We start from the raw sequence: 27,939 nt of genomic DNA, 5'->3' as shown, positions 1-27,939 counted from the left end.
TCTCAAGAAAGTTGCGGCAGCTTCAGTCGTACCTCACTATGGACCAACGCCAGGACAAGGCCCTAGCAGATCGAGTGTTAATGTTATCGGATTTGATGAGCACCCACCGGAGATGGAACAATCTCTTCACACAGACATCGATTCCAGAGTGAAAGCTGACATCATTCTAGGAAATGAACTAAGGAAATATAATGCGTTGGTAGATTCAGGCAGTGCGGTAAGTGTTCTGAAAAATTCAAATTTACCTCGTAGTTTAAATAAGGAACCTAGTCATTTGAAGGATGAAATATTCGGAGCCAACTTTTCTAAAATTGTCCAGCTAGGTTCAGTTACCACGAAACTTATCATTAAACAGTCCGTCTTTGACGTAGTTTTAGTAATTGTACCTGACACTACAATGAGTGCTGATTTAATTTTAGGTCGTGATTTTCTAAAACTGAATCGAATACAAATGGTTAGTTTTTCCGGTTCAAATTCTGCACAGGGATCTAATTGCTACGACGTCGAGATGATGAAAAGGGTGTTCTTTGACGATGATCAGGATATTGGTACAGATATGATGCTATGTGATGAAAGAATCACATTAGATGTCGGCGATTCAATTGAAACTGTTAGGCATACGAAGCTAGTAACTGATGTTTATGTCCGCGACTACGTAAACCGGGTGAAACCCCCAAACCTTTAGTTCAGTATTCCTGTGATATCAAATTAAAGCACGACAAATACTTCACAGCTACACCTGCACGTTTGAGTTACACTGAAAATCAGGAACTTAATCGAATTGTCGAAGATCTACTGCGTCGTAATATAATTCGTGAAAGTGACTCACCATACACAAGCCGCGTTGTTCTAACCCGTAAAAGAAATGGTAATTATCGAATGTGTGTAAATTACAAGCCACTTAACCGACTCGTTGAAAGGATGCATTACCCGTTACCTATTATTGAAGACCAGATTCTGAAGCTTCAAGGTAAAAAATACTTTCCACATTAGACCTTAAGAACGGATTTTATCACGTGGAAATCGAAGAAAAATCGCGTAAATATACGGCATTTGTAGCATCAGATGGTCAGTACGAGTTTAATCGTTTACCATTCGGCTACGCAAATTCACCTTCAATCTTCGTAAAATCTAGACCAATATTTGAAAAGGGCGTAACAGCCAAAATTTATTCCTTCTGATTCTTTGTTCACATATATAGCTGTATATGTAGACGCAGAATCAAAAGGAACTTAAATTTTAGCTGTAACTAATTCTCCCATCAGATTCAACCATCAGAACGACATATTGAATTGGTGCGCGCGATACCTATCCCAACGTCTAAGAAAAGTCTACAACGGTTCATTGAACATTGATTAAGTTATTTTTCGTAAATTTATTTTACCTTCTAGTTAAATCGCGTCCCCTCTGTATGATCTTATGAAGGAAGGCATTGACTTCAATTTCACTGCTATTCACGTTGAAGCCTTCAATAGTTTGAAAGATGCAATTGTTTCTCGACCCGTACTTGACATTTTCTCTGCCACAGCAGAAACTCAACTGCATACTGACGCCTCCGCTGGCGGATATGGCGCTATTACGGTCTGGCAGATAGACGATAATCAGTTCCACCCAGTTATGATTTTTAGTAGGAAAACAACGCCATCGGAAGTTAAGCTGCATAGCTTTGAGCTCGAAACACTCGCGGTCATATACAGCATCCAACGGTTTCGAATCTATTTATTCGGAATTCCCTTCACGATTGTGGCGGATTGTAATTGGTTGCGTTCTACACTGGAAAAACGAGATGTTAGTGCGAAAATAGGTCGTTGGGCAATGTTCCTGGAACAATATGATAACGACATCATACATCGAAATGGTGATCGAATGCGCCATGTAGATGCCTTGTCGCGGATACATTTCTATGTTCTTGATGAAGTTGAGTCTGATGTTTCGATTGTGTTCAATAATGCGATCTACGTGAATCAATTGAAAGACCAACATATTCAGCAGATGAAACAAAAAGTTGTCAATGGTGTGTTGAAAGGATTTGAAATTCGCGACAATACTTTGTACAAACAGGAAGGAACCAAATCAATACTATTTGTTCCACAAACCATGGAAGACTCCGTAATATACAAGTTCCATAATGATACCGGTCATTTTGGTATAGACAAGGTTTGTGAAATAATAAAACGGTTGTACTGTTTCCCAAAAATGCGTGAGCGACTAGCAGAGCACATCAAATCTTGTATCGTTTGCATAACTTACAACCCAAAAAATAAAAAATATGATGGAAGATTGAACAGTATCGAAAAACCGAAAATTCCTTTTGAAATGGTTCACGTAGACCACATTGGTCCGTTGGATACAACAAGAAGTGGAAACAAATACATGTACGGCATATGTGCCCGACTAGTTAGTCACAACAAAATTTTATCACAATTATATCAATATGTGTTACAAATATCAAAACTTGCAATAATTTTTGTTGTTATAAATTTTCTGCCCGCAAAAGATGGAGGAAATAAAATTTTATGATCGTCACTAGTATGATTTATAACATAATGTGTTATATTTATTTCTACCGAAAAAAATTTGCCTACATTTTTGGTGAATAGGAATTACTGGAAACAAAAGTGTGAAGTACCACCTACAGTATAACTTGAGATCTACATCAAAAAGTTGAACCAAGCTGGACAAACTTAATTGCCTACATTATGGATAATCATAATCTTTTCAAAGAACATAATTTGCTATAGTACTAGCTATTTTCACCGCACTTTTTTATGTAACACAACAGAGTTATATTTTTGTTCAATTAATACTTATATTACTAGTAATAATTTTGCATTAAAACTAGAAGAGATTTTTGTTACAAAATTTTTGTTATTTTAACTACTAATGGTACATGTGTTTATAACAACCGCTGTTTTATAAAAACTGCTGTAACAGAATAACAAGGTCTGATATAAATCTGTTACTATCTACTGGTCGGGTGACGCTATCACTAAGTTCATCAAACTGTACCCCACAAAAACAACTAACACCAAAGAAGTTAATAAGTATTTGAAATCATACATTTATGCTTATTCGAGACCGAAAACATTGGTGTCTGATCGAGGGTCGTGTTTCACTTCGGACAGTTTCAAGAATATTCCATCAGTTTTATTATTTGGTGTTATTCAAACGCGTAAGGTGCCGACTAATTTGTCCTCGTTTCTGACGTGTCTTGACATGCTAGTTGTACGAGATTTACCTAAAATACGACATAAGGAGCTGTCCATAAACCACATAGACTCTTGAGAGGGGGGAGGGGTTTAGAAAAAGTCTACGTTAGTCTACGAAGAGGACGACGGGGAGGTATACTAAAAAGTCTACGTAAGACTTTTTTGTTTTTTGGGAAAACGAATTCATACAGCAGCTTTGTGCGAAGTTCACTTGATTCGATTTTATTAGATTTTTCTGGTTTTTGCCAGATTTTTGCACCAAACAATCTTTCGAATTGCTCCCAGAAAAATCTTATGGATTTCACTGAAGTAATAATCCTGACACTACGGCTTAAAAAGCCATCCATAATTTCAACCTTAAGCAAATTCTTCTGTGTTGAGCAGGAAGAAGTTCTCCCAAAGTGTTCTATACCAAACTTTTGGAAAAATTTCAAAAATTTCCGCTTATGGATTACATTGATTACATTGCAAGATTCTACTAAAACATCTTTTGATTTTCAGCAGGAGACTTCTTTACAAAGAAGCTACAAGTGATTATTTAATTTCCATGGAAAATTATATCGCGCTTCAACGGAAAAATTCTTTAGAATTTACAAAAGGAACATATTTTGGAATAATATCAGAGAAAAGTCTTTGGAATTTCCAAAAGACATTCTTTTGAACTTGTAATGAGAAGTTAATTCTTCAATTTCCTCGAGAATCACTTCAGAATTTTTCACTGAAGATTTTTGAGAAGTCTCCAGGATTTTTTTATTTTCGGATAATTCTTGGAATTTTTTTCGCGAGAATTCTTTAAGGACATACATATAAGCGAGATGCTTCGAAATTTAACGACAATTTCTTCGGCAGTTCTAATGCAACTTCTTTTTGAATTATCGATGGAAAAAGAAATTGTTAAGAAAAAGATTCCACAAGAAATTATTTGAATTTCCCACCAAAAAACTCTTTGAGTTTCAAAAAAAAGCAATTCTTGTGGGAAAATATTTGTAATTTTCTTGAAAATTTATTCGAATTTTAACGATAAATTTACCACAAATTTAACTACAATTCTCCGTAATTTCCACCAGAAGTTATTTGGAAAACTCTTTGGAACGTCCACAGGATTTTTTTTAAATTTCCTCCTTTTTATTGTAGGAAACCATGCTAAAATTCAACGGGAAGTAACCAGGGAATCAATATTCGAGCAACGCCTAATAATATACCCTTTGTCATCAACAGAGTTTGTTACTGACAAACGCACCTTACCAACAAGCCTTTAAATCAGAACCTGAACACAATTATGACAAGAAACATTTGCCTTGCTTGCATGCTCTGATATTTCCGAGAATACGAAGGCTATTTAACTGTAATCAGCGTTATATTATTCTCGAATATTTCCATGAAAGTAGAAACTACGATAGCATAAAACCGAAATTTACTCTAGAGAGAATGCAAAATAACGAAATGAAAAGTTAGCAACAAAATTATCTTCTTTTTTGTCGTGGACAAAAAATTTCGGATCTTTGTCATTATTATCTCCGACAAAAACAAAGCTTTGTCGTTGGTTCTCTTTTGTCGCTTGTTTCGTATGCGCATCGACAAAAAATTGATTCCCTGGAAATAACTCTAAATCGCGGAAAATTAATCGACATTTTAACGAGAAAACTTTTGGAATTCAGAAAAAATCTTGGGATTTCAACGAATTATTCAGCGGGATATTGCAAGGGAATTATCATGGAGAGTTCTTTTTGGAGTACTACCTGGAAACTTTAAGGTTATCAATCCAGCGAGAAATTCTAAGGAATTTTTTACAAAAAAGCTTATGTATACTTGACGTTCTCGTAATTTTCAGAAATTCTAAGAAAATTCTGTTGGGTTTTACAAATTTGAATCGGCATAAAGAATTATAATTCCGGATGCGTGATGCCGGTGGAGATGACACTTGCTCCTCTAAGGTGGAATAAAATTCAACTAGAGGAATTAAAATTAATTGGCTTCGAGGGAATTTGGTTTTCAGGAGCTACGGACATTTGATTTCGTTTTTGAATTTCTAATTGTTGATATTGTGTTGGATTTTGTTTTAGTTTGATTTTGTTATGTTTGAAATTTGAATTTTAGTGTAATGTTGCTGAAAAAAGTGATTGATTTCCATTTTTTTGCCAAATCACATATATTTTTTAAAATTTGAAATAGTCTACGTAGAGCTTCGAGGGGTGAGGGGAGAGTTTCAGGAAGAAGTCTACGAAGTCTACTACTAGGGGGGTGGGAGGGGGTTGAAAATGTGAAATTTCGGTCTACGTGGTTTGTGGACAGCCCCTAAGGCTTATGACAAGATCCAAACATTGCAGGACTATAATAAGACGCAATACGACAAACATTGTATCAGGAATACTGTCTATAAGGAGGGTGATTTGGTGATGATTAGGAATCTCAAGACAGTGGGTGAGAATTCTAAGTTGAAGCCTAAATACAAGGGTCCTTATAAGATTAAAAAGGTATTAGATCGGAACCGTTATGTTGTATCGGATATCGAAGGATCAAGTGTCGAACATTCCGTTCGAAGGCATATTCGATCCTTTAAATATGCGATTATATAAATCTCAAGCAGACGTCATCAGTGAGGATGACGACCAATTACGACCAATCAAATGTTGTTTCTCGGGAGTCCGAATCAGAATTCGATGGATTCGGCGCATCAGATACTGAATCCGATTTTGAAGGTTTCGATAACTGATAAACGGTTGTTGATTGATGATTTCGTTTTACTGATCATAACATTATTGCAAGTAACAGGCTAATTATTATACCGCACACTAGGAACAAAAGGTAAATTATCGAAGACAAACTCGAGAGCATTTTTAAAAGTTTCCATTGAGGGCAATGGAATAGTCAGGATGGACGAAGCTGTAGCATTTTTCTGTATCCATATATAATACAGTGGGCGCCAAGTGTGAACCCACCTTAATAAGACGAGCGTATGTAACTGGCCTAAACTTGGTCATTCGGTAATCGACATTCGCGGTGGTTACAAGTCCATCAGCTTTCATATTCATTAATAAAATTGTACTCGGTCGAAGAAGTTTAATTATATTAATTATTAAATAATTGAGAAACTGCGCCTACAATACTTAGGAAGAAAATACATATCACCTTTCTTGTTCCAGATTGAGACAGTAATCATAATTTGGTGTCAAGTTCATATGTTTTCTTGAAAATGGTCAATATTTGAATGTGTGCTTTTACTAAAACCTATTTCTTTTATCTTTTCCATCAACTTAATATTGTTAAAACGTGTATTTTAAAGTCACGTTTTTGAGGTAAAAAATTGGTGAGATATTGTGGTGAAAATATTTTGAGATATTTCAATTACATTTATTTTCGATTTTCTTCAGTGTAAAATAATGTTTTTCACATCTGTAATACTTTCTACATAAACCTATTTTAGTCCCCTACAATTCGTTCTCAGACAATTTTTTGTCGTACAATGAACGGTTTCCGAGTTACAGTTTTTTCAAATCAATTTATTCGAAAACACATACGACCCTTACTTGGGGGTCGCTTTTTTTAATCAGTGGAAAACGGCCAGTCGGATATGCCGAAAATATGTGCAAATTGTTATCCCAATTGAAGACGATCGTGTTAAAAAATCATTATTTTCATGTCATTCTGAGTGAAATCCTACAAATTAATTTGATGTACACACTGCCTAACTGTTATTGATATAGGAACAGATACCCTAGTACTTTATTCGGAGGAATAGCCCAAATTTCCCCTTGTCAAGAAATTTGAGCTGTCGGTGAAAAATTGCTACCAAGGTGCATAACAAGTTTTCAAAGCTTTCACTCTCAGACTTGCGAAAGCGAGATATGTCGTCTTGAAAATTTCAATGATTTTCAGATGATATTTACAAGGACAGAGACCTGTTATCAAACTAACTTATTAGGCTAAGCAGTTGAAATGTATTGAAAAAACATTTGGACTAATAAAACGCTTTGCTTGCCGGAAGTCTAAAGTTCTTTCCGGTTATTCTGTATCTGAACTTTTTGCCAGTTCCTAATCCACTTTCTATAACTGTCACTACATCATCCCAACACGAGTGCTTGGTCTAGTTCTTTGAATGGCACACGGTCGCCTATTCAACAAATAATAAAATATCTTTCCTGGAGAGGTGTTCAGTTGATAATAATAAATTATAGATAGTAGAAAAAGGCACTAGCGGAACAAAACATTATTTTGCGTATTTTCCCCTCAAACACAAGTTATTCTATTTCACCACTCGGCTATGTTCGATGACTGCTAAGAAAGCATTATTTCAGAATTACCCTACTTCACGCCCCCTTTGTGCGCAACAACACAAATTGAGCATTTTTATGTGCACTTCACTTGCTGCCGCACCATCTCGCATCGGCAGGAGAACCCTTCTTCGTTATCTCCGCCAAATTGGATTGTTCACTTTAACATAATGAGAAAGAACGAAAATGAAAACGAAATGGTTCTTCAGGATCTCGCACACTCAGCCAAAGTGCGTCATAAATTGGCATTCTTTAAGGACACTCCGCTTGCCGGCATGCGGCACCGGTTTCCGCCAGTCGTGCCATATTATGTAAATCTATATTGGAAAAAGGCATCTGCTGTTTGGGTTTGATATATTTTAGGTATTACCAGCCAAAGGCGTGCCCTGGGTGTTAAGTTTCAAATATTAGTTCGGCGTAGACAGGCTGTATCGTCGAAGTTTTCAGGTAGACCATAAAGTATGTGTACTTAATGGCCTAGCTGAGCTCTCAAGTACGAATCATATAGTAGAAACAGATTTACCTAATACTGTAAAACGAATTTATAAGGCCATGTATTAAAACGATTCAACTAATTTATCATGTTTTTTAGTTGATTCGTTTCATTTGATGTGTTCAGTTGTGTGACCTCCATGTACGAATTATGTACCGTAAGCATCTGTTGATAAGCACCTATACCCGTTGAGTTTTCTCCACTGATACAACTATGTTTCGATGGAGTATAGCAGCACATTTAAAATTCGGATACACACCACTGATAATACACGAAACTCATTCGACCGAAACCCATTTTGCCGAATAGGTCATTCCGATAGATCATTTGGTCAAATAGGTAATTTGGCCGAATAAGTCGTTTGATGTCTCACTTCTGAATCATCATTTCTTGCTTCTCACTTTTCACTATGAAAAATGAGAAATAAGAAGTATGAAGTGATGGATTAGAAAAGAGGTGTCTTTCTTCTTACTTTAATCACTAAATATAATACTCCTCATTTCTTACTTTTCACTGTGAAAAGTGAGGAGTGCAAAGCGAGAAATTAAATGTCTTACTTCTCACTTTGCACTACTCACTTTTTTTCAGTGAGAAGTGAGATAGAAGAGTGATAAGTGAGAAAGAATACGTCTCACTTTTCACTTCTTACTCATCACTTCTCACTACTCATTTCTTACATCTCATTTCGCACTTCTCTATTTCCGCAGTGAGAAGAAAGTAGTAAAAAGTGAAGTGATAAGTAAGAAGTGAGACGTCCCACTCCTTACTTCCCACTCCTTATTACCTACAACTTACTTAACACTGTGAAAAGTGAGAATTATGAGGTTGGATGTGAGAATTAAAAGCCTTAGAACTTCGGAAGAACTTGTGATGCTCTTTTTTCCAAAACCTGTTAATGAAACGCGATTTTTGTAAAATTTCAAAACTATTTTTATTCGATTGATCTGCTTAAAATTCTCGTAGAAAACCACCTAAATCATAAAAAACTACTTCATTTGAAATCGTGTTTTCGCGGCTCTCACGTACGGTCGTGGATTTGAAAATCTCGTGAAAAATCTCAGGAAAATCCGCGTATATAATGCGTTAATCCCTAAATCTGTGTGAAAATTAACCCCAGTAACAATGTTATTGGAAACAATAAGATGAATAAAGACTGCTCGAGTAGCATTGGCAGTTAGCACTGTTAGCAACAAATCTAGTTCTATCCCACAAACCCAACGCAATTCAGGAGCAATACTAATATTCCAAGTATGTACTGTTTCCATGCCATTTCTCTAAAAGCAATGTTTTACGGTTATGGAATTTCATCACCGCATAGTTTGTCGAGGTTTTTGAATTGTGAACTTCCACAATAACAATAACGCGGAAATTCCACCCAGGACCACATTCCAAACCACCAACTGCTGACTGTCGACTCTGTCTGTGCTCGCGTCCCGCGCTGCAGAGACACGAACCTACCTGTCGGTGGTGTGGTGTGCCCAACTTTGACTTCTGATAGAACCGTTTCCTATCCGCTCTGTCCAGAATGAAATCCGCCCACCGGACACAGTTTTCCACTTTTTTGACTCATTTCCTTGGGACGTACGGACGGAAACTCGATTCGGTTGCGCCCGGTAGTCTCGCCGTTGATAAAAAAAAGGACACGATATGCAAATCAGATCCCATGTACGGGTTTATGGCTTTTCGGAGCCCTTTTAATGTTTTTGAGTGATAGCGAGCCGCATCAACACAGGGGGAAATGAAAGTGGCGTTGATTTCCATTTTTTCGTTCTACATACTGCAAAGTGTGTAACATTTAGTGACAATGAAGATATTGTCGCTCCTGGTCATTTGCGGTAGACTCAACAAACATAACAATTAATTTCATTGCATTGCAAATGAGTGTAATCAAAAAAATTCGATGGAAGTAGCTACAATGGAGCAATACATCAGGTGAACAAAAAAAGGTGGTCAGTGGATTTTCGCAATTCTCCTTGCATCTTTACAATATTTAAAAAATTCTCTGGTATTTCGGAGATTTTCATGCAGGATTCGCTAATTACCTCACAACTGGATCTCAAACAACGAGCTCCATCGTCGTTGTCACCAGAGAATAAATAACAACAGAAATTCAGGATCAGGAAGTGGGGCTGGGTCAGCCACACTCTACGTAAGGGAAACGAAATCTGTAAGCAAGCATTAGACTGGAACCCAAGCGGGACATCGCAGCAGAGGCAGACCCAGAGGCTCATGGCGAAGAAGCCTCAATAAAGAAATAAAAGAAGTCGACCGAAATCTAACCTGGCAACAGGTTAAAGCGATAGCCGGGCATCGCTCAGGATGGAGATCTTTCAAGTCGGCCCTTTGCACCACCGGAGGTGTACAGGATCCATAAGTAAGTAAGAAAAATTCACTAATTACTCTCCATAAAGAACTGGAAAGAGCTGATGATTTCCCACATATAAAGAATAAAAACTACAGGTACAGCGGGGATTATTTTTAGAAATTCTAATACTGGGCATTCTAAATGGAAAAAAAAGACCATTCTGTTCAAATTCCAATAGCGGGTCATATTTAATAATATAATTCATACATGGCGTTAATTCTAGTCATATCAAATTCTAACTAGGGGGTCCCGTAGCGTAATTGGCTACACGTTCGCCTAACAAGCGGATGGTCATAGGTTCAATTCCCAGCTCCTCCCCCAAAACCTCGTCAGTCGTTGGATCCGTAGCCCATACGGTGGAGTTTGGGGTACGCGCCTTACCGTCACGGCTGCCTGATGACGACTGACAACTTGTTCTTCTCGGAGTCATTCCTCCAACGTTACTCGGATAAATGGGAACCGAACAACGCAACGATCATTGGATACACGACATGGGCAGTGAGTCGTAAGAAGTAAGAAATGAGGAGTGAAGAGTGAGAAGTGTTACGTCTTACTTCTTACTTCTCACTCCTCATTTCTCAATGCTCACTTCTAACTTTTCGCAGAGAGAAGCGGTAAAATACGAGTGAGAAATGAAAAGTGAGATGCTCACTTCTCACTCATCTTTAATCTCTTCTCACCTCTCACTGCGAAAGTGAGAAACGAGGAGAGAGAATTCTGAAAATGATGATTGATTAGTGAGAAGTAAGAATTGGGAAGATAGTTTCTTACTTCTTACTATGAGAAGTGGAACAGTTTCGGCTTAATGACTTATTCGGCCAGAGAATAGCTTGCAGTGGTCAACGAGAAAGTAAATACGGTGCGTGTTTTAGTCGTCGCGGAAATGGCTCATGCGCGTCTTGCGTTTTGCTCTGGTCGAGACAAGTGCGATCTTCCGTAGTTGGCTATCGGGCAAGTAAGTACAGAGTGCTGCGCTTCCATTCGATCGTCCAAAGCGCAATTCTCCTTAGTTTTCATATGCCACCAGGCGTGCATGTTTTAACTTTTTACTTGTCGCGAGACATCCCATAGATCGCATCGCTTACTGAAGTGAATCCTAATAAATTATCCTTTGTAATTGTAACTAAAACGATATCCTATCCCAAGACAATCGTGTAGATGCTGAGGTATACTCGGTCTCTAGTAGCAACGAAAGACGGACTAACAATCTTTCCCTTCCTATATGATCGTAAGGACGTGGCCTGCCCCGTTCTTCTTCTTCCTCCGGCCGACGCCATTATTGACTTTAAATACTTGAGCTCCCAAATCGTGAACATTGAGAATGGGTAGCTAATCCCAAACCTCATTTATTGTGTCTGTACAATTTCGCATTTTTTAGTCAATCACGGAGTAGCAACTACGAATTGTGCGGTCATAATGCTCATGCTCATTCTCATTAATGACTTATTCGGCCAGATGGCCCATTCGACTAAATTATTATTCCGCCAAATGACTCTTTCGGTCAAATGACCCAATGGGCCAAATGACCAATTCGGCAAAATTACCCATTCGGCCAAATGCCTCTCGGCCTAATAGTTTGTTCGGCCAAGTGCCGTTCAGCCAAATGGCGTTCGCCGAATGGGTTTCGGCCAAACAACCCGTCTGCCACCTTTAGCAGTGTACTCATACTGTTGAAGACCTATTGACACTTAGCGTGGTGACAATACTTATTTATGAGCATGCTACGAACTAATAATAAGTAAGATTCGTCATGCCACACCTGCTATCCACCCTGTCCATGCGCTGCGGACACTTTCGCCGTCCTGCTAGAGGAGTGCTGTGGCATAGGTGGTGTCGGAATGTTTTTGCACACAGGTGATGCATGGGGATTAGGGTGCAGAAAATAGAATTTTCTTTTTGATGCCAAACGTCGAGATCTGACGTCAATTCAAATTTCGAATTTTAACACCGGACAATGCAATGCACAAACGATTTCGTAGCAAAACATATCCCCCTATGCAACATTTGAGGTAAATCGGACATGATCTAGGGTTGCTTAAAATAAATCTAAACGATTTTTTTCAATTTTTTGAATTACGTCAGATCTTGACGTTTCACGTACTTTTAAGTTATTTGGCATCAAAAACAAAAAAATTGATTTTCGATTCTTCCTTTTTCAAATTTCAAAACTATAATGAATTTTAGGCACCCCTAAATCATGTCCGAATTATATTAGGGGGATTCAGTTAACGGCGTAGGTTGCTGTGTATCTGTTTATGGAAATGTTTCATAGGCGATTTGAAATATGTCCCTAGTGATTGAGTGTGAAACATTTCGATAATCAGATACGCAGCAACCTACGCCGTTAAGTGTATACCCCTATTGTTTTTTTTTTATGTTTGTAGATAGGTACCGGATGAGTGCTAAAGTTTTAAAAGAATCATGGCCTATTGATATACGTAAATATTCTCTACCTCTTGAACGTCAAAAAGGAACTCACTCCATTATCGAGCGCAAAATACTGGATGGATTATTGTTTTTTTTGTGAAGATCTGAAATCTTTCAATTCTGAAATTTCTTGGATAGTTATGATTCATACACTGATTCAATTAAGCATACCCCAAAGCACATAACAAATTCAAAACAGGCTCATAGATCGTTGGATACGCGTAGAGATCACCATTTTTGTTGTCGTTTGAATAAGATTTGAAAAATTAGCAGTACCAACTACGACGTGAATTAGCTTTCTACCATATAGACGAATCCAAGTAAAAATAAGAAGAAGACACACGACGGTGTTAACTTTGACAAATCCTACAGCAAAGGATAGGAAGATCGTTTTGAAATGCTTATAATAAATTCTAGACAAAATGTAATCAATATCTGATTGATGTATGGTACGGAAAAAGTTCCGAACTATATGATAGATACATTTTTGGAAAATATTCAAAAAATTGAGGAAGGCTTCTAAATATGTAATTCAGAACTTTTTCCGTATCGTACATCAATCAGATTTTAATTACAACTTGGCCAGGATTTATTATAAGCATTTTAAAATTATCTTCCTATGCTGTGCTGTAGGATCTGTCAAAGTTAACACCGTCGTGTGTCTTCTTCTTATTTTTACTTGGATTCGTCTATCGCAATTCCGGTTTCTTGTTAATAGAAGGCTGGTAACTTTTTATTTTTGATTTGGGCATTTTTCGTTATTAATTATTATGAAATCACTAAGTCAAAGTTTGAAAGAAGTTCTACGGTGAAGTATTTTCATGTAAAATGGGAAATACTTTACTTTACTTTTCTGTAGCAAAAACTGAAAGTCTATGGAAATTTGGTATATGTTATCCCGAATAGAAATAAATTGTACGCCGAATAGTTGGTATTATTAGTTTTCCATTCGCCTTATAATCATCATATACTGTATGATACATGTACATTTATAAGATTAATAAAAATAACGACCCAATCATTAAAAATGTTTAACGTATCATACATGCTGTAGTAAGGATTACCTGCTATAATTTTATTGTAAACGTATCTTATCGTAAATGATTTCGATAGCTATTTCCCAACACAAAAGTTAAGTGTTTTCTTTTTCAGTGTATTAGTGACAATGCTTTCGACAACAGTGTTTGGGCCAACCGCCATTTAAACTTTTCTCTAAAAGTCGGCGGCGATGTTAATTGAAAGAGTAAAAAGTTTATTTGCCAAAAAGGATGAAAATGCATGTAAGTGGAAACTTAATTATAGGAAATAAAAAAACTGATTATATTAATGGTTTATTTTCTAGAAGGAGCACGATATACACCTCAAATTGGGAGATTCAACTGCGAACCACAGAAATGCTTCAAAAGGTGAGAATAATCTATGATTTGCTTTCTTTAATGTATGTAAATGACCTACAATCCATCCAATAATTGAACAATGTTGCAACTGGCCATACCATTATGGATACATTAATCCCCTCAGCACAAACTATCAAGTTTTTCCGTATGGCGTCAGAACCTACCGCAATGCCCTTTCAATCGACCTTTCTCGTCAAAAACTTTTATTGCGTAATCGAGTAATTTATTCATTTAATGCAAGTTTAAAAAAAACATCTTGTGGCATGTTCATAACACATGACATCATACCCTTCAATAATTTCTCATACTTTCGATTGATGCACAACGAACGCTCAAAGTCGTTCGTTGACATGAATGATGTCTCAGCAATTCTAGTCTGAGACCTCAAATTGCAATACACATTTAGTGTACCGATTACTAAGTTGCGATGTCATCAATGGCCTTCTCTAATTACACTGGCTTCGACTGTCTCCCGTAGGTAACCCTGTATTCAAAAATCGTTAATAAAGGCATATTAGTTTCAACCGTTCATGAGGTAACGCGTAATTATTGTTGATGACCGCACGGGGTCCTTTGGACCACCACATGGCGACACGTGAATAAGTGGCCGAATCCGGCAGTTAATAAAAACTTTAATAGTGAAAACAGTGAAAAAACATTTCAAGAAATTGATCAGAGTGTGTTGAAAATGAACTTGAGTGTGGAACTTCTATTCTTGCGCTACCCGATGGATCTGTTAAAAAACTTTTAACCATGTGCTATAAAGACCTCCGAAGTGAAAAATGTGCTTAAATGTTCGTAATATGAGCCAAAACGGTGGATTGCTACTAAGAGAAGTCACCGAAAAAAAGCCGCCCGCGTAGCGTAGCCACACTGACTTCGATGTTCGGACTCGAGCTGCTGCTTATATTTGTGACCAGATTGGAGGAAAGCAGTTTGTGCAACAGTTCGAAGAATTTCATCGATTCCATCGATGGTTGTTGTTATTTGTTGGGTTAATTAATTGCAACGAATACAGCTAAGTGTAATTGTTTTGAAATGGCGATAAACGAAAAGTGGCGTTTACGAAACGACCACGGGCATTCGTTTCTACGACAAAAAAAATTAGTTTTAATCAGATCCTGATTTACAACGAACTGAAGCTAAGTGGATTTTAATATGCAAAGGCGAAGAAGCCGGGAATTGTCCGATGTTCCGGATACCACACACAACAAATGTGAATCGTGATTTAGTTTTCTGGTCGAGTGACGGATTCTGGTGTCGCATTGCGCATCTCGATTCGACAGCAATTTCGTACGACCGCTTACATGGTTTGCTCGTTTCGAGTCGAGGTGCGCAATACCACCCTGGTTTACTGAAATTTACACACGGAAGATATAAGTACATTCGAGACGAAAGATAGTTCAGCTGGGGTAGAAGATTCGTGGTCATGAGGAAACGTACAGCTGCCGGCGGATGAGAAATGTTCCGGCATGCGACGTAGACATGGTGAAACCTCCGAGATTCTTTGGAGGAAGTTTCTGGTAGCTTCGAGTTCACTAGGACATCCGAGATCGTAAGTTAAATAGATATGATAAGTATGCATTTTTTTTTCTAGATTGTAACTTTCGTGCGACATTTTTGCTAGATGAACTCCAGTTTTTTTTTGGAGAAAATTTTGTAATTTCTTTGATGGCTTAAAATTACAACTGTGCATCGTATATTAGGTTTCGTATTAATTATTCAACTGCGTACTAGTTTCGTTTTCGCGTGTATTAGTTCATTTATTTGTATTATCTACTAGTGAAAATCACATGTAAACTTCAAAGAAAACCGAAACTGTTTTTTTTACATTTACGTAGAAATGAATCTTTTGTGCATTTTAGAAAAATTACAAACACAGAAGCTCATTGAATCCAATATTTAGCATATAAAAATAAGTGTTTTCGAACGACAAAATTTTCTTTTGCTAGTTACATGCAACTGAATTGCGCGATACAAAAGTAAAGCCGAATCATCCGAGTGTAGATGACCTTGAACACGCCGCTTATTAAGTTTTATTATTCAATTATACATTATAATAAGATTATTGCCACAAATGGACACAAAATAATGAACTCAATAAGCAACAAACTAATAAGACTAATAATTAAAAACCCAGATTAATCCACCTAGCGGTGATGGTGCCTTTCTCGTTTCTTTCGAGTGAGTAATTTCTACGCACTTTTGGTGAAAAAAAAGTATTTTGACCATGATATCTGAGCCTATAGTCCGATCCGACCAATTTTCAACAGGAAACAATGGGACCGGATTCTGCATCGAATGCAACTTCTTGCGAGCAAATCGGCTGAGGGTACATATGTGACTGTGAGATTTAAAAAAATGTATTTTGGCCATAACTCCGAATCCCAAAGTCCGATTGGGCCAATTTTCAATACGAAACAATGGGACAAGGTTCCGCGTCGAATGCAACTCGTTGCGAGAAAATCCGTCAAAGATAAGTGCCTGAAAAATGAGTGAGAGTTTTGTACGTGTTTCTTATGTAAAAAAATGAATTTTGGCCATAACTTCGAAACCCATAATCCGATTGGGCCAATTTTCAATACAAAACAATTGGACAAGATTCTACGTCGAATGAAAATTGTTGCGAGTGAATTAGCTAAGAGTAAGTGCCTAAAAAGTGAGTGAGAATTTTTCTTATAATAAAATATATTTTGGCCATAATTCCGATGTCCATAGTCCGATTGGGCCAATTTTCAATGCGAAACAATGGGACAGGATTTCGCGTCGAACGAAACTTGTTGCGAGCAAATCGGTTAATGATAAGTGCCTAAAAAATGAGTGAAATTTTGTACTTGTTTCTCATGTGAAAAAATGAATTTTGGCTATTACTTCGAAACTCATAGTTTCAATAGGAAATAATGGGACAAGATTCTGCGTCGAATGAAACTTGTTGTGAGCAAAACAGCTAAGAGCAAGTGCCTGAAAAGTTAGTGAGAATTTTGTTGTAAAAAATATATTTTGGCCATAACTCCGAAGCCCATAGTCCGATTCGGCCAATTTTCAATACGAAACAATGGGACAAGATTCCGCGTCGAATGCAACTTGTTGCGAGCAAATCGGTTAATGATAAGTGCCTGAAAAATGAGTGAGATTATTTTGCGCACACACATACACACACACATACACACAGACATCACTTCAATTCGTCGAGCTGAGTCGATCGGTATAAAACACTATGGGTCTCCGGGACTCCTATAAAAAGTTCGTTTTTGGAGCGAACATATAGCCTTCACGTATACTTTGTATACGAGAAAGGCAAAAAGGCAAAAAAATAAACTTTGGCCATATCTGTTTAATACCGATCTGTTTAATTTTCAATACGAAACAATGGAACAAGATTCTGCGTCGAATGAAACTTGTTGCGAGCGAATCGACTAAGATTAAGTGCCCAAAAAATGAACGAGAATATTTTTTCGTAAAAAAATGTATTTTGGCCATAGCTTCGAGTCCCATAGTCCGATTTGGGCAATTTTCAATACGAAACAATGTGACAGGATTTCGCAACTTGTTGCGAGCAAATCAGTTAAGGATAACTTCCTGAAAAGTGAGTGAGAATTTTGTACGTGTTTATCATGTGAAAAAAGTGGATTTTGGCCATAACTTCGAAACCCATAGTCCGATCTGTCCAATTTTCAATACGAAACAATGGGACAAGATTCTGCGTTGAATGAAACTTGTTGCGAGTAAATCAGCTAAGAGTAAGTGTCTAAAAAGTGAGTGAGAATTTTGTTGTAAAAAAATATATTTTGGCCATAACTCCGAAGCCCATAGTCCGATTCGGCCAATTTTCAATACGAAACAATGGGACAAGATTCGCGTCGAATGCAACTTGGTGCGAACAAATCAGTTAATGATAAGTGCCTGAAAAATGAGTGAGATTATCTTGCACACACATACACACACATACACACACATACACACACACATACACACACACATACACACACATACACACACATACACACACACATACACACACATACACACAGACATCACTTCAATTCGTCGCAGGCTGAGTCGATCGGTATATAACACTATGGGTCTCCAGGACTCCTATAAAAAGTTCGTTTTTGGAGCGAACATATAGCCTTTACGTATACTTTGTATACGAGAAAGGCAAAAATGGTATAATTTTCGATCCCATAGTCCGATATGGCCAATTTTCAATAGGAAACAACAGGACAGGATTCTACGTCGAATGCAACTTGTTGAGAGTAAATCGGTTAAGGATATGTGCCCGAAAAATGAATGACATTTTTTACGCGATTTTTACGTATGAATTTGTATTTTGGCCATAACTTTCGATCCCATAGTTCGATCTGGCCAATTTCAAATAGGAAACAATGGGACAGGATTCTACGTCGAATGCAATTTTTTGCGAGCAAATCGGTTGAGGATAAGTGCCCGAAAAATGAGTGACATTTTTTACGCGATTTTTTCGTATGAATTTGTATTTTGGCCATAACTTCTGATCCCATAGTCCGATCTGGCCAATTTCAAATAGGAAACAATGGGACAGGATTCTACGTCGAATGCAACTTATTGCGAAGCAAATCAGTTGAAGATAAGTGCCGAAAAATGAGTGACATTTTTACGCGATTTTTTGTATGAATTTGTATTTTGGCCATAACTTTCGATCCCATAGTCCCGATCCCACACACACACACACACACACACACACACACACACACACACACACACACACACACACACACACACACACACACACACACACACACACACACACACACACACACACACACACACACACACACACACACACACACACACACACACACACACACACACACACACACACACACACACACACACACACACACACACACACACACACACACACACACACACACACACACACACACACACACACACACACACACACACACACACACACACACACACAGACATCACCTCAATTCGTCGAACTGAGTCGATTGGTATATAACACTATGGGTCTCCGGGCCTTCTATAAAAAATTTGTTTTTGGAGCGATCATATAGCCTTTACCGTATACTTAGTATACGAGAAAGGCAAAAAAAAAATTATTATTATTAACACAAAAACACAAAAAAAAACGTTGTTAGCATAGATGTTATGGCGGAGTTGAAATGAAAATAAATATGTAAATGCAAATGAAAAACCCAGATTAATCCACCTAGCGGTGATGGTGCCTTTCTCGTTCGTTCAAAAGGTTTGGAAAAATCTCAAATAACACCAATATATGGATTGGTCTTATTTTTCATATTTGTTTATATCCATAAAAAAAAATTATCGCCAAAAGCAATTTTTTGCAAACAAATCGGATGAGCATAAGAGCAAAAAATGGCATTTTATTTTGTAGTTTTAAAATTAGTATTTTCGCCATAACTTTTGACCCAATTGTACGATCCGGCCAAGTTTCTATAGGAAACAATGGGACAAGACTCTGCGTCGAATGCAATCTGTTGCGAGCGACCTGAGAAGCTTTACATATTGCACATCAATCATAGTAACTTATATATGACCGGAATCAGTCACAATATGGCTACTGCAACCAGATTTGTGGAACTTGTGTTGCTTGGGGAATAGATGAAGTCTAAGTGCTAAAAAAGTGAGCTAGACTTTTTTGAACTCTTTTCGCAATAAATAGTAATTTGACCATAACATCTAAGCTCATATTCCGATCTGGCCAATTTTCAATAAGAAAATATGAGACATTCTGCGTCAAATGCAATTTAATGCGAGCAAATCGGTTGAGAATAAGTGCCCGAAAAATGAGTGACATTTTTTACGCGATTTTTTCGTATGAATTTGTGTTTTGGCCATAACTTTCGATCCCATAGTACGATCTGGCCAATTTCAAATAGGAAATAATGCGACAAGATTCTGCGTCGAATGCAACTTGTTGCGAGCAAATCGATTGAGGATAAGTGTCCGAAAAATGAGTGACATTTTTTACGCGATTTTTTCGTATGAATTTGTAGTTTGGTCATAACTGTCGATCCCATAGTACGATCTGGCCAATTTCAAATAGGAAACAATGGGACAGGATTCTGCGTCGAATGCAACTTGTTGCGAGCAAATCGGTTGAGAATAAGTGCCCGAAAAATGAGTGACATTTTTACGCGATTTTTCGTATGAATTTGTATTTTGGCCATAACTTCATAGTCCGATCTGGCCAATTTCAAATAGGAAACAATGGGACAAGATTCTGCGTCGAATGCAACTTGTTGCAAGCAAATCGATTGAGAATAAGTGCCCGAAAAATGAGTGACATTTTTTTCGCGATTTTTTTGTATGAATTTGTATTTTGGCCATAACTGTCGATCCCATAGTCCGATCTGGCCAATTTCAAATAGGAAACAATGGGACAGGATTCTGCGTCGAATGCAACTTGTTGCGAGCAAATCGATTGAGGATAAGTGCCCGAAAAATGAGTGACATTTTTTGAGTAGTTTTGCGCACACACACACACACACACACACACATACACACACACACACACACACACACACACACACACACACACACACACACACACACACACACACACACACACACACACACACACACACACACAGACATCACCTCAATTCGTCGAACTGAGTCGATTGGTATATAACACTATGGGTCTCCGGGCCTTCTATAAAAAGTTTGTTTTTGGAGCGATCATATAGCCTTTACCGTATACTTAGTATACGAGAAAGGCAAAAAAAATAGTAAAAACAAAAATATATGTGAACACACGTACATACAGAAGGAAATGGTTCCTTCCTTGTAAATCATTATCAGGAATATTAATATTTAAAATTATTTTAGTTTATTTTTAATCAGACAGGTCTTTGAGTCAACAAATAAAAACAGTAAATATCAAATCATAACAATGAAAACTTTTTAACATTACATATTTTTGAGAAAATAGAATTATCTCATGTAGTTTTTTCATCTTTATACGAAATTTCAAGCTGTCGAACATCGTTTTAATTTTTCTACTACATCATATAAGTTTACTGCTCCTTGAATTCATCTCATAGCTCCGATTTCCATCCCATGAAAAACAAAGCGATGAAAAGGTATTTGATTTGTTATTTTTTTTTTGTGATTTTTTCAGCAGTAAGCACGCATGTTAGCAAAAAGAAGTGACAAATTCGGTGCTGTTATTTTTTGTTTCACGGTGAGATGAATATATGTACAGTGAGATGGAAAACGGAACAGTTCCTAGTATCATATTATGTTTGAGCGAAATACAATTATTAGACCTTTTACTGTATACTACTTAAAAATATTTCACACAATCTTCACTGTTTATGTATCAGTTTACATTTACAGCATAATAAGTGGCATATAATTACTAAGCTGAACTAAGATAACATATTAGAAACAGACAGTTAAACATTCATTTGTTATACATTATACTTTTTTCTTTGTTCTTTTCTTTTTGTTAGCAAATCTTAATTATCTCTTTTATCTTTTATTTGTCTTTATTTGGTATTTCAAGTAACCAGAACAAATTGTTTTAAATTTAAAACTTTATTATCAAAATGTAGCTAATAGACTTTTGACTAAATACTACCTAAAATGTATTCAAATGTCTACAAAATATTACGGTATTCAATATGAATTAAATGCATAATCTTTCTTAAAACAAAGTCTTTCCCGCTACAACCAAAATTATCAAAAATAATAGTTTTTGACTTTTTTACACAAAATATGATTTCTAATTATGCTTTACTTCAAAAAAAAAAAACATTTTTTTGAAATCCTTTCAAACAATTTTATATATTGAAATTAATCATTTGAACGATCTATGCATTTTAGCGTTACGTTAAACTTTAAACAACATGACACAAAAATTTTTTTTTTTTTGTTTTCGACTAAAATGTAAACACAATTTTTATATTCATACCATCTCATTTTTGATTTTTATGTTGCATCCTATAATAATTTGCGTTTTAAATGTATCACTTAATTGATTTTAACCTAACCTACTAATCACTGTACAAAAGTCAATGATTATATTTATTCTGGCTCTAATTTGCCAAAGCAAATTTTGTATGATTTATTTTTAATAATTAATAACATTCAAAAATAATCCTACACAATATTTGGTATTAATTATAAATGTATCCCAAATTCCATCTGTTATGCTATATTTTACCTGTTCAAAAAAAAGGTTGAAGTCACAGTACTTTCATTTTTGAACATTCTGCTCTGCTACTATGATGCAAAAAAAAAGTTAAAATTTTTCCATGTTAGTAATTTTTAATAAAATATATCTAAGACAAAAATATGATATAAATAATAAAATATTATACAATATATGAATAGTAAAATTTAATAAAATTTGAAATTCTTAAATTTAAATTTGCAACACATTATTTTTGAAAATATTTCTGATATTACAAAAAATCAAATTCAACACAATAATTATATTATAATGAACTTATAAACAAAAGAAAAATTAATAATATAAAACTCAATTCAAGAACAAAACTGTTATAATTTATCACCAACTATCAAAACTTTTAAATAATAAATAATAAAAATAATAATAATAAAACTTTCAAAGTAGTCAACACTAATAAAGACAAACATTAGCATTACCCTTTCCGTTTCAATTTTAATTTCTTTTTCAAGGAAACTATTTTTATAACGAACTATATAAATTATGTTTTGTTCCTAAAAGACGTATACTAACAATATTTTCAATTTTAATCCTTGAACCACCCACAAAGCAAAAAAAAAAACAAAAAAAACCTCTTTTCAGGAATCACTAACAAATAAATAACTTAAACCTTCAAAAACCATTGATAACAACCCTCGAATAATCAAAATTTGAATACAAAATGTAGATACGATATATAAAATACGATATGACTAGATAATTCTAAAATAAAACTAAACAAAATACAAATTAAAATAAAATGACTAAAAACTTTATAAAAAAAAACGGACGTAAATAATAATATCAATAAACTAAAAAGTAAGCTAAAACATATTTGTTCATTTTTATTATTTATTACGTAATTACTGGGCGAAAAGGCTTAAAATCCCCAGAAGGTTGTTAGAATTAGAAAACAAAAAAAATATATTCTCCTTAGCTATGCGAAAAGGCTTAAAATCCATAGCAAGGAATGCCTGGGTGCTAGTAGAAAAAAGGGTTTGCAGGCCTGCACCCATGTATATATTTATTGATGAATATTAAATATTGCCCCAGATGCGGATCAAAAAGGATACCGGATGCCCGGAAGATGTAATGACCAAGTCATAGTGCTTGTAAACTACATTTATTTGAAAAGCGACCAGATTAGTCTGCGCACGCTAGTTTTTTTTATTATCCGGATGCCTGCCTCAATGAAGAGCAGAAGGACGTCGTAGATATTAGGAAATGGACACATTTGTCCTTATTTAATATTATATTTTCTGTTGTACATTTCTTAAGACGTTTTGAATCGTACAGAAGAAACAAAAATAAATTTTGATACTCATCCCACAAACATATTTAGCTACTATCTTAATTCTTTAAAAACAAGACAATGTTAATCATTGAACGTTCAAACACAGAAGCCTGATCAACTTCATGTGTACAGAAGCAGTTACAAATGAAAAATCATTTCTCTTATCTTAATTCAGAATTATATATAATTAGAGATAATCCTAATTACTACGAATATAACTATTAGCATGGACGTTGATTCCAAACAATTAGTAGCTTTCTCCATAGAAACAAGAGGAGGAAGCAAAAAAAACTTTTTGTTCTGAACATTTTACTAAAAAGTTTCCAGATGACGATGATGATGTTTCTAACTATATCCAACAAATTCAAATGCAAAAAAAAATCCTTTACTTCAAATCAAATCATTTTTTAATACATTGAAATGAAAACGAAAAAAAAAATCGGCTTTACTGTTCCTAGGATTACCAGTAGTACACAAACATGTTATAGAAAACAAAAAAAAAAAAAAATCGAGAGGACTAATAAAAAAAAAATGTTAATTCAGGTCATACAGCACACTGGCAAAAAAAATAGATTGGTTAATTAAAAATATCAAATACAATAATATAAAATGGCGAAAAGAGGTCCGAAGCACAAGTTTAGTTTACTCAAGTTGTAACATTTTTTTAGTTGCCAAGGGGGAAGGAATGATAGATCATACAAGTTTCCCTCTGATGCATAATTCGTTTTCATAATATAAATTGTAATCAATCATACTTTTGCTATTGATAATCTGTACCCAAATTTTTGTGAGAGATAATCGAAGCCATTCATTTCCATAGGGGATGGTGTGGCATGTTCATAACACATGACATCATACCCTTCAATAATTTCTCATACTTTCGATTGATGCACAACGAACGCTCAAAGTCGTTCGTTGACATGAATGATGTCTCAGCAATTCTAGTCTGAGACCTCAAATTGCAATACACATTTAGTGTACCGATTACTAAGTTGCGATGTCATCAATGGCCTTCTCTAATTACACTGGCTTCGACTGTCTCCCGTAGGTAACCCTGTATTCAAAAATCGTTAATAAAGGCATATTAGTTTCAACCGTTCATGAGGTAACGCGTAATTATTGTTGATGTCCGCACGGGGTCCTTTGGACCACCACAATCTTTTAATGCCTCAAACTATTATTAAAGTTAAACGCAAAAACCCAGATTATTCCCAATTTAAATAAAGAGCAAAATCCCAGATAATTATTGAGAAAAACATTTTAGCGAGTTCAAAATACCATTTTAGGGATAGATTCCATTTTTCCATCAATTTACATTTATTTGCACTCATTTTATTGCATTAATTGATTTAATGCAGCAAATTATTCAATTTTTGTACACACACACGTACATACACACAAAAATTATCTCAATTCGTCGATCTTTCTAGAAAAGGTACGATTTTGATGTAATTCTCTTGAATATATAGGTGAGGTAGTGATTTAGGGCATAAAAGTATCATCGTGTTAGCCTCATGATATACGAATGCAAAAATGGTAACTTGGCTTAGAAACCTCGCAGTTAATAACTGTGGAAGTGTTTAATGAACACTAAGCTGCGAGGCGGCTCTGTCCCAGTGTGGGGATGTAATGCCAATATGAAGAAGAAGAAGAAGTGATTTAGATAATAAATTTTTTTGTTGGGATAGGTCAATCAATATAGGTACTTATTGATATGGGTCGCCATTCACCCAATATAAGAGTTGAATTAGTATAGTGATTCAAATTGTTTGAGGCCACGCGTTTTGAAGATGAATCACGAGATTCAAATGTTTTGCAATTGTTTTAGTTCAGGTGATAATCATATTGTTTGTTGTTATCAAGAAGTCAGGGCATAGCTGTCCAGGACAACAAATTAATATTGCAGTCATTCATTGTTTTATTTGACTTATTTTCTAGGAACGTGCAGCCCCTTCGAAACATGCCAAAAATAACTGATGAGAGAGCAGCATATCCTCTGGACATGGACAAAGCGTCTGCATCATACAAAAATCGTTTGAAAGCTTTTTTTAAATTTTACCTACCAAACACTTGTGGAGAAAATGAAAAAAAAAACATTGAAATTGAGACATTACCCATAGTGATATTCATGATAACAGAGTTTCAAAGAAAATTCGTTGTTCTTTTTGAATAGATTAGAAAAACTATTTACTATAAAAGATGTTAAATAAAATATGTTTAAAACTTGTTTTGTGCTCATTTATTGTACCATGAACTGAGAATAAATGCTATATCAATCGTAGCAGGAATCATATTGCGATTTTTTTCACCATTTAGACTCTTATGATAAAAATTTCGTCTTACTCAGATTTCGCTTTCGATTTCGCTGCTGGCTACCGTGCGCATTTCACTTGAAGATCGTGACAGCTGCCGCAAGCCCCCTCATGTTTACATATTTTTTCATTGTTATCAGCTCTCCAGCTGATCATGTTTAAACAACAAAACCAGCTGGTGCTTCGATGTTTACATTCAGTCCCATTGTTCTCAACCGACCACGTGCTTGACGATCAAGGTAATCTATAGACGAATCCAAGTAAAAATAAGAAGAAGACACACGACGGTGTTAACTTTGACAGATCCTACAGCTCAGCATAGGGAGATCATTTTAAAATGCTTATAATAAATTCTAGACAAATTGTAATTAAAATCTGATTAATGTAGGGTACGGAAAAAGTTCTGAATTACATATTCGGAAGCTTATCTCAATTTTTTGAATATTTTCCAAAAATGTATCTATCATACAGTTCGGAACTTTTTCCGTATCATACTTCAATCAGATTTTAATTACATTTTGTCTAGAATTTAATTATAAGCATTTTAAAATGATCTCCCTATGCTGAGCTGTAGGATCTGTCAAAGTTAACACCGTCGTGTGTCTTCTTCTTATTTTTACTTGGATTCGTCTATAAAAAGGTTGTCGAAAATGCCTTTAAATACAAAATTGACAACTCTTGAATTTCGTCGAGCGAATCTAATCATTCGTGAAAAATACAATAGTGTCCTTGAACTATCATATCATGTTCGTAGTTTGTAAAATAGAATTATACATATTGTGATACTGCTATCGTACAATTAAATGTTTATTGAACACCTTTCAATTTGGATTAATCATGGAATCTTTATTTGTATTAACAAAAATCATTCTATTGATCTTCGTTGTTGAATACAATTATAATCCGTATCATCTCATGATGAAAAAATGATGATAAACTAATGATTTCTGGTAAAATTGCTTGTCGAAAATATATGGAAAAATTCACCTTTTTGAATGGTAACGATACTTAACGACCCATTCAGTGTATCGTCCAAAATGGATTTATTATAAATGCAATCATAAAAATTGTTCATGGTATAATTATCGTAAAATATTTTTTATGATTCCGTTAAAAATTAAATTACAATTCTCTATGATTAAAAAACGATAACTAGAAAAATAGTTGAATAATATAATTCTATTCGGGATCTGACTTCTGAGTGGGTGTGAAAAGGCTCTTACATTGTAGTGTACATCAAGCTTAATACTAGTTACTCACTACACGGAAGAAATAAACTACCCTATAGTGAGTTTAATTCACTCAACCTCGAACATCCGTACGGGAAGCCAAAATTGAGTAAGTAGGGTTGAAGTAGTTTGCCTTCACTCCCATGTTAAAAAGTACCCAACGGAAAATGTATTTACCCAAATGTAAGTTCAATTCACTCAATTTCAACCTCAGGTAATAAAACTCAAAATTGGCTTCCCGTATTGAACTGGCGTCGTTGGATTGTTTGGCTCTTTTGTTTTTGACAACAAAAGAAAGAGTGGACGAAAGAGAAGAGAAAAAATAACTCAAAAATAAGTTTAAAAATACCAAAATAAATTTTGGGTACTTTTTTTCTTCCGTGTACTGCGTGTTCGACACTCTCCTCGAGTGCCATCGCAGTAGGCTCGCCCTTCTATTAGTAATCTACTGATATTTTGGTTCAGTGTTGGTAGTAAGTCCATCTGCCTCTTTTTTGAATGCGAACCAAGAGGCAGGTAAGACAGTAGAAGCATAAGTACTAGAACGCTAGTGGCGCTGTAGTCAATTAAATTATTTTGCCAAATTATGCTTCAACAAGCTTCAATTGGCCATATTTCATGCATCATGTTGTAGGTAGTGCATGTTTTGTTTCATCACCAACATCGGTTTGACACTTGTAGTACTGGTACTTTGGCTGGCAGGTCGAAGTAACCTACATGTCAGTCACGCGAACAG

At 35.7% G+C, this 27,939-nt stretch overlaps 1 long non-coding RNA gene across 1 annotated transcript; it reads left to right on the top strand.

Annotated features, from left to right (window-relative positions):
• On the top strand, positions 1-25,744 carry LOC134213829 (uncharacterized). Its single transcript, XR_009979543.1, has 4 exons — positions 1-217; positions 13,918-14,045; positions 14,108-14,171; positions 25,601-25,744. It is a non-coding gene; the product is annotated as an uncharacterized LOC134213829 (long non-coding RNA).
• Positions 25,745-27,939: the final 2,195 nt, after the last annotated feature.

Source organism: Armigeres subalbatus, chromosome 1, assembly GCF_024139115.2.
Source record: "Armigeres subalbatus isolate Guangzhou_Male chromosome 1, GZ_Asu_2, whole genome shotgun sequence".
Lineage (NCBI taxonomy): Eukaryota > Metazoa > Arthropoda > Insecta > Diptera > Culicidae > Armigeres > Armigeres subalbatus.
Note: the sequence above shows the minus strand (reverse complement) of the source record. Positions and strands in the feature narration are given on the sequence as shown.